The sequence below is a fragment of the Bison bison genome, unplaced genomic scaffold (assembly GCF_000754665.1).
Source record: "Bison bison bison isolate TAMUID 2011002044 unplaced genomic scaffold, Bison_UMD1.0 scf7180017864485, whole genome shotgun sequence".
NCBI lineage: Eukaryota > Metazoa > Chordata > Mammalia > Artiodactyla > Bovidae > Bison > Bison bison.
The window spans coordinates 4,573,136-4,584,478 of NW_011495045.1; the positions used below are offsets into that span (position 1 = coordinate 4,573,136).

At 41.2% G+C, this 11,343-nt stretch overlaps 1 protein-coding gene across 1 annotated transcript in view; it reads right to left on the reverse strand.

The window, feature by feature from the left end:
• Positions 1-11,343, reverse strand: part of LOC105005075 — a 193,618-nt gene that overhangs the window by 164,977 nt on the left and 17,298 nt on the right. The window lies entirely within an intron of this gene.

The window sequence follows — 11,343 nt, forward strand, 5'->3', positions numbered from 1 at the left end:
CTCTCAGCCTCTCTTTGCTCCAGTCAACTATCTTTTAATTCTTTGCCCATGCCCTGACTCTGGGCATTAGTCCAGGTTCCTTCCTCTGCAGGGGATGTGGAATCCCATCTCCCTCCCCTTTCACCTGACAACTGCTTATGTCTCAGGCCTCAGAGGAAACTACCTTCTTTTTGGAAATATTCCCTGATTCCCTGAGAGTAATTATGATCCCCCTGTTTTATGCTCTCATGGCAACTTACAGGTTTTTTTTTTTCCAATAACAATTTGGTAATAATAAAAAAAATTATTGGAGGATAATTGCTTGAGAGTCTCAATTCCAAGGCAGGACTTGCCTGTAGCTCAGATGGTAAAGAATCTTCCTACAACGCAGGAGATCCAGGTTCAATCCCTGGGTTGGGAAGATCCCTGGAGAAGGGAACAGCAACCCACTCCAGTATTCTTGCCTGGAGAATCCTATGGACAGAGGACCCTGGCAGGCTACAGGCTGTGGGGTCACAGAGTCAGACACAACTAAAATTACTACTATTCAGTTCCAAGAGGCCAGAGACTGTGTCTATCCCAGCTCCCAGCACAGTGCCTGGCACAAAGTTACTCAGTAAATACTTGCTGACCCAATTACTATTATATCAAACAAAAAATATCTGAATGGTATTTGCTAGTGAGTAAATATGTTCACTTCACAAGGAAATGGGGTAATATCTAGTAGCTCCATGAAATTACCAGAAATTACATACATTGAATCCTCATTTATCTCAAGATAAGTCACAGCACTGGACGTGTAAGTCTCCTGATAATCTTATTGTACCCTTGTTTACATAAATTTATTTTTATTTTATATAAGATCATGCTCGCCCTCTTTTCACCCCTCAAAACTTTCTTCCTGCCAGAATTTTTAATAAACTGGTAGGAAGCAGCTAATTAGTACCCTCTTTCCTCTCTTTGTTCATTCATTAATACACTGGTTTATTCATTGATTCATATGTTCACTCATAGGTTCTTTCATGAGGCATGTGGAAGGTCTCTGTCTTTGCCACCCTCTCAGTTCAGTTCAGTCGCTCAGTCGTGTCTGACTCTTTGCGACCCCATATACCACAGCACACCAGGTCTCCCTGTCCATCACCAACTCCTGGAGTCCACCCAAACACATGTTCATTGTGTTGATGATGCCATCCAACCATCTCATCTTCTGTCGTCCCCTTCTGTTCCTGCCCTCAATCTTTCCCAGCATCAGGGTCTTTTCAAATGAGTCAGCTCTTCACATCAGGTGGCCAAAGTATTGGAGTTTCAGCTTCAACATCAGTCTCTCCAATGAACACCCAGGACTGATCTCCTTTAGGACGTACTGGTTGGATCTCCTTTCAGTCCAAGGGACTCTCAAGAGTCTTCTCCAACACCACTGTTCAAAAGCATCTGTTCTTCGGCACCCAGCTTTCTTTATAGTCCAACTCTCACATCCATACATGACTACTGGAAAAACCATAGCTTTGACTAGGTGGACCTTCGTAAGCAGAGTAATGTCTCTGCTTTTTAATATGCTATCTAGGTTGGTCATAACTTTCCTTCAAAGGAGCAAGCATCTTTTAATTTCATGGCTGCAATCACCATCTGCAGTGATTTTGGAGCCCCCAAAAAATAAAGTCTGACACTGTTTCCACCGTTTCCCCATCTATTTCCCATGAAGTGATGGGACCAGATGCCATGATCTTCATCTTCTGAATGTTGAGCTTTAAGCCAACTTTTTCACTCTCCTCTTTCATTTTCATCAAGAGGCTCTTTAGCCTCAGTAAAATAGACAATGGAAGAATTCCAAACATAAGGCAGACTATAGAAGCAAAGAATCTGCAATAGGCACAAGCTTTATAATCAACTTGTTGAATATAAGTCTGATGGCTTGGATAGCACTAGACTTTGTATCCTCTAAACTTCTACTATATGACCCATTCCAAGCCTGATCTCAAGCCAAGACTGCTAACTGCCTGTCCACTTGGAAGGGCTTTGACCCAGGCCACAGAGGGAATCGTGTCCTACGAGGTCCTGCAGCAATCCCACAGCTATGCTGAGGCACTTTCCAAAGTAACTTTAGAGAATAAAAGAATGACAATATATATGAATATAAAACTAAAGAAGCAAACAAACTAATTATTATTGTCTTAAAGAAAGGTAGGCTTTTTGTGTGTATACCTGCTTTATAAAGTATCATTAACATGATTACACTTTTCTTGATTTTTTTTTTAAATTAGGGAAAAACGAAAAGTCTCCACAGAAGCCCTATAGTGAAAGCCTTGTCCAGTTCTGAGCTCTTCAGTATTTGCCAATATGTACCAAGTGGCCAAGATGGGAGAGAGGTGCCTATAAGAATAGGTGGTTCCCGAGAGAAATGCCCACAGACTTCACATAGCAAATGACATCTGCCATTTGGTGGATATTCTTTCAGCAGACAGGATTAGTAGATAAGTGCAATATCCATTATGTTATTATTAATAGTCAAACATGGAGTATGTTTTCCAGCCAAGTAAAATTTTCTTCTGGAGATATTTATTCTCTCCTCTAAAATTCCCTGGTGGCTCATATGGTAAAGAATCTGCCTGCAGGGCAGGAGACCCAGGTTCGATTCCTGGGTAGGGAAGATCCCCTGCAGAAGGATTCTTGCCTGGAGAATTCCATGGACAGAGGAGCCTGGTGGGCTAAGTCCATGGGGTCACAAAGAGCCAGACATGACTGAGTGACTAACACTAACTAAAATCTAGATTCCTTTGGCTAATACACAATTTCTCAAGAAGATGTTTCTCTCTCCCAGCTCCATAGACCATAGCTGCATAGGGATGGGAGGAGTTGTCTGTATAAACTTAATCTGCAGTGTTGGCTTTAGTCACTTCTATGTTTCTACCAATTCGTGTAGGTAGACATCTCCCTGCTTGTGTGCACTCCATCGGTTAATAAAGGTGAACCATGTCTGATGTCTAAGGATGGCTTGGAAACTTTGTGGAGTTTTACCTTTATATGAGATTATCACTTAGCCCATATTATTAAATCTCACAAGGGTTAGTGGGTGAGATAGGGAAAAATCAGGCAAGGGGAAGGCTGAAGAGAAAGGCTTTTGAAGCTTTCTGAGCAAGTTAATGGTCACCTTTAGTGTATGAGGAGACCACTTCTTAGTTGAACAGAATCCATACCCCTCCACTTTCAAACTGAGAGCTCTGTGGGGCTCACACTGTGGAGCTTTACTCCTGTGTCCAGTGTAATGTGCTTCATGAACTTTTTGTCTACAGGCTGCTCTAAAAGAATGCCAAATGAATCACTCTTTGGCGTGGACTTTTAATCTTTCTTATGTTTCATGCTTTTGGAAAAACAAAATAAAGCAAGCCACTGGCATATGCATATCTTTTAACAGTGAACTGAAATGTCACTTCTGCATTAATCCAGAAGCAATTTCTTATTACCTAGGAAATTGACTAAATGGCACCAAAGCCATCAATGTCATTAATATAGCAAGAAGAATATTTTCCTATCTCTTTGTGAAAGTGAGAAAGTGAAAGTGTCAGTGTTCGACTCTTTGAGACCCCCTGGACTATCACCCACCAGGCTCCTCTGTGCATGGAATTTTCCAAGCAACAATACTGGAGGGGATAGCCATTCCCTTCTTCAGGGGATCTTCCCCACCCAAAGATCAAACCCAGGTCTCCTTCATTGCAAGCAGATTCTTTACCATCTGAGCCATCGAGGAAGCTAGGCACTTAGTTAAGAGTATGTGTAGAAGGAATACAAGTGAGATGGTTCCCACAGTTTGGGTGTTCTTATAGACCCACTGCGTCCAGAAGTCTGTTCTCTGTGTCTACGTCTCTATTTCTGCGTGCAAATAGGTTCATCAGGACCATTTTTCTAGATTACATAGATATGTGTTATTATACAATACTTGTTATTCTCTTTCTGACTTACTTCACTCTGTATAACAGGCTCTAGGTTTATCCACCTCACTAGAACTGACTCAAATTTATTTCTCTTTATGGTGAGTAATATTCCATTGTTTATATGTACCACAACTTCTTCATCCATTCATCTGTCAATGGACACCTATTAATAGGTTGCCTCCATGCCCTAGCTATTGTAAATAGTGCTACAATGAACATTGGGGTACATGTGTCTTTTTCAACTATGGTTTCCTCAGGGTATATGCCCAGTTGTGGGATTTCTGGGTCATATGGTAGTTTTATTCCTAGTTTCTTAAAGAAATCTCCGTACTATTCTCCATAGTGGTTGTATCGGTTTACATTCCCACCAACTGTGCAAGAGGGTTCTCTTCTTCACGTCCTTTCCAGCATTTTTTGTTTGTAGATTTTTTAAATGATGGCCATTTGGACTGGTGTGAGGTACTTGTAACAGCCTAGAAGGGTGGGATGGAGTGAAGGGTGTGAGGGAGATTCAAGAGGGAGGGGACATATGTATACTTATGGCTGATTCATGTTGTTGTGTGGCAGAAACCAATCCAACATTGTAAAGCAATTATCCTCCAATTAAAAATTTTAAAAACAGTGAAAGAACATTTAAATGTGTACAAACTTGGACGATGATCACCTAAGGATGGTTTCTGAAGCTGAGCAGCACACCTGATCTGATGCTCCTAGTTACAACCTGAAGGTGGAAAGGAGGAGAACGATGGCTCAATGGAAGTCTTCCCTGTATTAGAATCCATCCCTTTCACACATTCTGGAAGGAGACTTAGATTCAGAAGACATGTGTTCTGACTCTAGCCTTGTCTTTTATGAAGCTAGTGAATCTGTGCATATCCCTGAATTCTCTAAGCCTCTTTCCTCATGTTTAGTTTTGCTTAGTGTTCATTGCTCAGTTGTGTTCAACTCTTTGCAACCCCATGGACTGACTGCAGCCTGCCAGGCTCCTCTGTCCTTGGGATTTTCCAGGCAAGAATACTGGAGTGGGTAGCCATTCCCTTCTCCAGGGGATCTTCCCAACCCAAGAATCGAACCCAGGTCTCCCGAATTGCAGACAGATTCTTTACCATCTGATCTACCAGGGAAGTCCCCTATTTCCTCATAGGAGGATAATAATACCTCCTCCCCAGTGTTTGTGTAAGGACTAAATAAAACAGCTGTGTGAAATCAACTAGAACTGCCTGGCACCAGGGCTGTAGGAATGAATGTAGGTTATACATCTTACGTATCTGAGGATTAGAGAGTTGGCCTGGACATGAAGAGATGCTTTTACTGAATGGATTTTGAGGGACAGGGAAGCCATTACCTTTACAAGAGGAGATTTTTTTTAATATAACATAATCAAATTAATCTATTTTTTGAAGATGAACAATTCTCATAAATAAACCAACAAAATATGGCTTTCCCCAATATGAAAGAAATGTCAAAACCCATTGGATGCTAATGGACTTCAGATATCACTGACTCATGGACTTTTCTAATGAGAATACCTCTTCTGAGAGATAAGGTTCCTAAATGTATGAGTTACAAGCCCAGTTTGAAAGACTGATGGATGTTATGGCTCTATCTCTAAAAACAAATATATATATATACACACACACACACACACACACACACATATATGTAGAATATACATGTAGAACACATGTATATAAGACATATAGAATATATAACACATATGTAGGATACACACATATGCACAACTGTACATACAATTTCATGAGGTTTATGAAAAATTCTATAAAGTTTATATCATAGATTTTTGAAAGAGTTCCTAAACTTGACCAATGATTTGCTTTTTGCTGACCTCATAACACATGTATTATTATAGATATTAAACAACTAAAATGACTGTTTAATGAAGTAATTCTTAGTCTTGTTACAATGTTGTGTGCTGATATTTTCTACTCTGTTCCACGCCAGTGTGTTCCATTTCATTCTATTCTATCCTATATTGTACTGGTTTTAAAAAATAAAGTTAGTTTAGCCTACTGAAAAAAAAAATATCATAGACTTATCCAATATGCCAAGAATAAAATTTAAAGCCAAAAGCAATACTAGGGTGATATAATCAATAAATCATAACCAGGACATGGTTGTTTAGTTCCATTCCTCCCATAAAAAAATAATAGAATCTATTATACTTCCCTACACTTTGTGTGTGATTTACTTTTGGCCAATGGGACATTAACAGTTGTAACATTTGTGCTCATGCACTGGGACTTTATGGATTATTGCTCTTAGAATCCTTTGACTATCTTTGATATAAGTGTAGTTTGGGAGACTATGTACAAGAGGCTCCAGTCATCCTAGCTGTCCCAGGGAAAGCTATTATATACCAGCCAGCCTCAGCTGACCCACGGCTAGCCCATGAGTGTTTTGCCGAAAGTTTTAACTTTCATTTCAGGTTTAAACAATTTGTTAACCAAAGAAACCACTTGTTATACCAAAAAAAAAAAAAAAAAAAAAAAAACAAAAGACAATCCAATATTCAATAGAGAATTATCAACATACAATTATTAAAAGGAAAGAGATATAGAACAGTAAAGGAGAGTAACAGCACATACATCACCAAATTGGGTTTTGACTGACATCCAGACTCACACAGCACCGTGTAACAGCAATTAGAGTCCCAGGTGAGAACGGTCCCTGGCAGTACCACTGCTCCGTGGGTGAGATTTCAAGATTGCACGTTGGGGCTTCACATTTATAATCCCAGGCCACAAACTGATATTCTCATCAGTTTGCAAAAAGCAAATGGCAGCTCTTTGTTAATCTTTTTTTTGCAATGCTGTTTGTTTGGTCTTGTAAACCTTGGAACGTTGTTAAAGCTCCGGGTATGGTTGGCCAGACCCCCTCCACACATTCAACAATTCCAAGATCTGCCCCCTAACTTATCTATGGTGCCAGGCAGCTTGCATTCATAGCAGGCACAGTCAGGGCAGTGGCCAGGCAGGTCAGAAGCAAGATCAGAGGCCTTCTCCATTTTCTTTGTCTCTGAAGCCTGACCAAGACGGTAATGCAAGTCTATGCCCCTACCAGTAACGCTGAAGAAGCTGAAGTTGAACAGTTCTATGAAAATGCACAAGACCTTCTAGAACTAACACCCAAAAGAGATATCCTTTTCATTATAGGGAACTGGAATGCAAAAATAGGAAGTCAAGAAATACCTTAAGTAACAGACAAATTTGGCCTTGGAGTACAGAATAGGGCAGGGCAAAGGCTAACCGAGTTTTGCCAACAGAATGCACTGGTCATAGAAAACACCCTCTTCCCAAACACAAGAGGAGACTCTACTTATGGACATCACCAGAAGGTCAATACTTAAATCAGTTTGATTATATTCTTTGCAGCCAAAGATGGAGAACCTCTATACAGTCAGCAAAAACAAGACTGGGAGCTGACTGGCTCAGATCATGAACTCCTAATTGCCAAATTCAGACGTAAACTGAAGCAAGTAGGGAAAATCACTAGACCGTTCAGATATGACCTAAATCAAATCCATTATGATTATACAGAGAAAGTGACAAATAGATTCAAGGGATTAGATCTGATAGACAGAATGCCTGAAGAACTATGGGTGGAGTTTTGTGACATTGTACAGGAGGCAATGATCAAGACCATCCCCAAGAAAAAGAAATGCCAAAAGGAAAATTGGTTCTCTGAGGAGGACTTACAAATAGGTGTGAAAAGAAGAGAAGTGAAAGGCAAAGGAGAAAAGGAAAGATATATCCATTTGAATGCAGAGTTCTAAAGAATATCAAGGAGAGATAAGAAAGCCTTCCTCAGCTATCAATGCAAAGAAATAGAGGAAAACAATACTGTGGGAAAGACTAGAGATCTCTTCAAGAAAATTAGAGTCACCACGGAAAAGTTTAATGCAAAATGGGCACAATAAAGGACAAAAATGGTATGGACCTAACAGAAGCAGAAGATATTAATAAGAGGTGCCAAGAATACCCAGAAGAACTATACAAAAAAGGTCTTCACAACCCAGATAATCATGATGGTGTGAACACTCACCTAGAGCCAGACATCCTGAAATGCGAAGTCAAGTGGGCCTTAGGAAACATCCTTACAAACAAAGCTAGTGAAGGTGATGGAATTCCAGTTGAGTTATTTCAAATCCTAAAAGATGATGCTGTTAAGGTGCTGCACTCAATATGCCAGCAAATTTGGAAAACTCAGCAGTGGCCACAGAACTGGAAAAGGTCAGTTTTCATTCCAATCCCAAAGAAAGGCAATGCCAAAAAACACTCAAACTACTTCACAATTGCACTCATCTCACATGCTAGCAAAGTAATGCTCAGAATTCTCCAAGCCAGGCTTCAGCAGTACATGAACTATGAACTTCCAGATGCTCAATTTGGATTTAGAAAAGGCCAAGGAACCAGAGATCAAATTTCCAACATCCATTGGATCATGGAAAAAGCAAAAGAGTTCCACAAAAGCATTTACTTTTGCTTTATCCACTATGCCAAAGCCTTTGACTGTGTGGAAAGGAGTATGTCAAGGTTGTATATTGTCACCCTGTTTATTTAACTTATATGCAGAGTACATCATGAGGAAGCTGTGCTGGATGAAGCATAAGCTGGAATCAAGATTGCCAGGAGAAATACCGATAACCTAGATATGTGGATGACACTACCCTCATGGCAGAAAGCAAAGGAGAACTTTAGAGCTTCTTGATGAAAGTGAAAGAGAGTGAAAAAGCTGGCTTAAAACTCAACATTCAGAAAACTAAGATCATGGCATCTGGTCTCATCACTTCATGGTAAATAGATGGGAAAACAATGGAAACAGTGACAAACTTTATTTTTTTGGGCTCCACAATCACTGCAGATGGTGACTACAGCCATGAAATTAAAAGATACTTGCTCTTTGGAAGGAAAGTTATGACCAACCTAGACAGCATATTAAAAAGCAGAGACATTACTTTGCCAACAAAGGTCCATCTAGTCAAAGCTTTGGTTTTTCCAGTAGTCATGTATGGATGTGAGAGTTGGACTGCAAAGATAGTTAAGCACCAAAAATTGATGCTTTTGAACTGTGGTGTTGGAGAAGACTCTTGAGAGTCCCTTGGACTGCAAGGAGATCCAACCAGTACATCCTAAAGGAGATCAGTCCTGAATATTTCATTGGAAGGACTGATGCTGAAGCTGAAGCTCCAATACTTTGATCACCTGATGGAAAGAACTGATTCATTTGAAAAGACCCTTATTCTGGGAAAGATTGAAGGCAGGAGGAGAAGAGGACAACAGAGGATGAGATGGTTGGATGGCATCACTGACTCAATGGACTTGAGTTTGAGTAAACTTTGGGAGTTGGTGGTGGACAGGGAGGCCTGGTGTGCTGCCATCCATGGGGTCACAAAGAGGCAGACACGACTGAGCAACTGAATTGAACTGAACTGAGCAATGAGTACATCCACTTCCTACTAGTCAAGGCTGACCCAGACAAGAAGGCTGTCCAAGTGAGCACAATCTGCAGATCGGTGAGCTAAACAAATAACTGTTGTGTCAAGACAATGAATTTCAGGATGGTTTGTTCCCAACAAAAGCTAACCAATACAGAGGGCATAGCTGCAGCATTATCAGCCCTGTCAGGGACTGATGCTTTAAGATCCAGATAAGAGAACTTCAACAGTACAGTTCTCATGTAGTATTTTCAGCAGATGACACTCGAGACTGCTGCATGAGGCTGCTGTTCTCCTAGATTTCCAACAGTAGGATTTGCTGTACTGCCATGTTTTTCACAGTTGGATAAACCCAGCTATGACTATTTAATCCTCTGACTGCATTTCCCTCCTGTGTACTCTGATCAAGTCACGACGTTGGCTTATCATTTTCTACTCCCTGCTGGCCCCTGGGAACCATTTGTGGTTAAACAGATAATTACTTCATCACCTCTACGTGGCCTGGTAGAATACTATGCACATATCAAAATCATCGTAGACTACATTTCAGATAATTTTTCCAGAAACTGTTTGCCGGGGTCCAGCCCCTGCTGATCCAGGGTACTCGAAGCGGGGATGGCATCGGCAAGGATCAGGATACAATAGTTTCAATTAGATATTAATTAGAGATGTAAAGAGTAATAGAATGAGGATAGCTCAGTAGGAAAATTCAGTGGAGAAAAGAGGCTGAGTAGCTTGGTTTACGCGGGAGACCAATAAAACTTCAAGACAAGAAGTTTGAACCACTTACGTAGGCCGCAGGCATCCTTCCGTTCTCCCGAAGGAGAGGAGACACTGAGGCCTCCCCGGTCGGATCTTAGAAGCCCAGGCATAATTAGTAAGCATGGCGGGTTCCACGCTCCAGATGGAGACTCAGCCAGAGTGAAAGAGAGAGCGACATGGGGAGACCAGTCTTTTGAGGAACTGATCCCAATTCTTTATTTTCCATGGTCTACTTTTATACACTGAGATGTTATGCAAAAGTCACGCGGGGTCAGCAGTCCTGACTTTTATCAAAGTCAGGTGCTTCATACAAATGTATACAGAGGTCTTAGGGGTGTTACATCATCTTCTGGCCAGGGGGGCCTGCTGACAATTTATGACCCTCTCCTTGTGACAGCGGTCAGTCAACCAGGACACTTATTTCTCCAGGGGTGATTATTCTTAAAACAGACGCCACCCAAATAAAGTTACATTCCTATAGGGTGAGGGTATAGTGTGTTTTAGTTAAGGAAAGAATTTACTTAGCCTAAGGTCTAACGTGATTAATATCAAAGGTTAATACTTATTTCTCCTATATATTCATTAACGTGTGTAAGGGCAGGGGATGTGGAGACTTAGCAACAAACATTGGCTCAACAAATGAAAAACCCTTCACCAATACAATTTCTAATCAGCCCATTATACTTATACTAATAGTTTTCTAACTTTTCTAAGGAACCTGTTTTTAGAAGGTTTAAAGCATCTCATGCCTCTCACGGTTGGGAGGCTGTGAGCAATCACATGTGGCCGGACAAGCCTGTCAGGCAGGCTAGAGAACCTTCAGAGAAGTTTGTAGGTTAAAATACTCTTGTAACTCCCAGGAGTTTTTATTAACTGGAGCTCTAAGTTAACTCCTTCTCTGAAAGAGGTGGTGGGGGACAGCCCCCCGTAAAGTCAGAGGTGTAGATGAGCACAAAGTAGTAAAGTAGGCAGGCTCTGGTTATGGGGGTACTTGCTCGAGGATTTCCAGGGGGACTCCTGAGGCTCGATCCCGCCTTTGTGTATGTCGGGCCTCCTTCCTCAAGACCTTTGCCATGGGCTGAGTGCCTCACTCTGGCCCCCAACAACTGTTCAGTCTGCATAATAGTGGTCGATGCTCCTGATCAGAGATCAGATCAGATCAGTCGCTCAGTCGTGTCTGACTCTTTGCGACCCCATAAATCGCAGCACGCCAGGCCT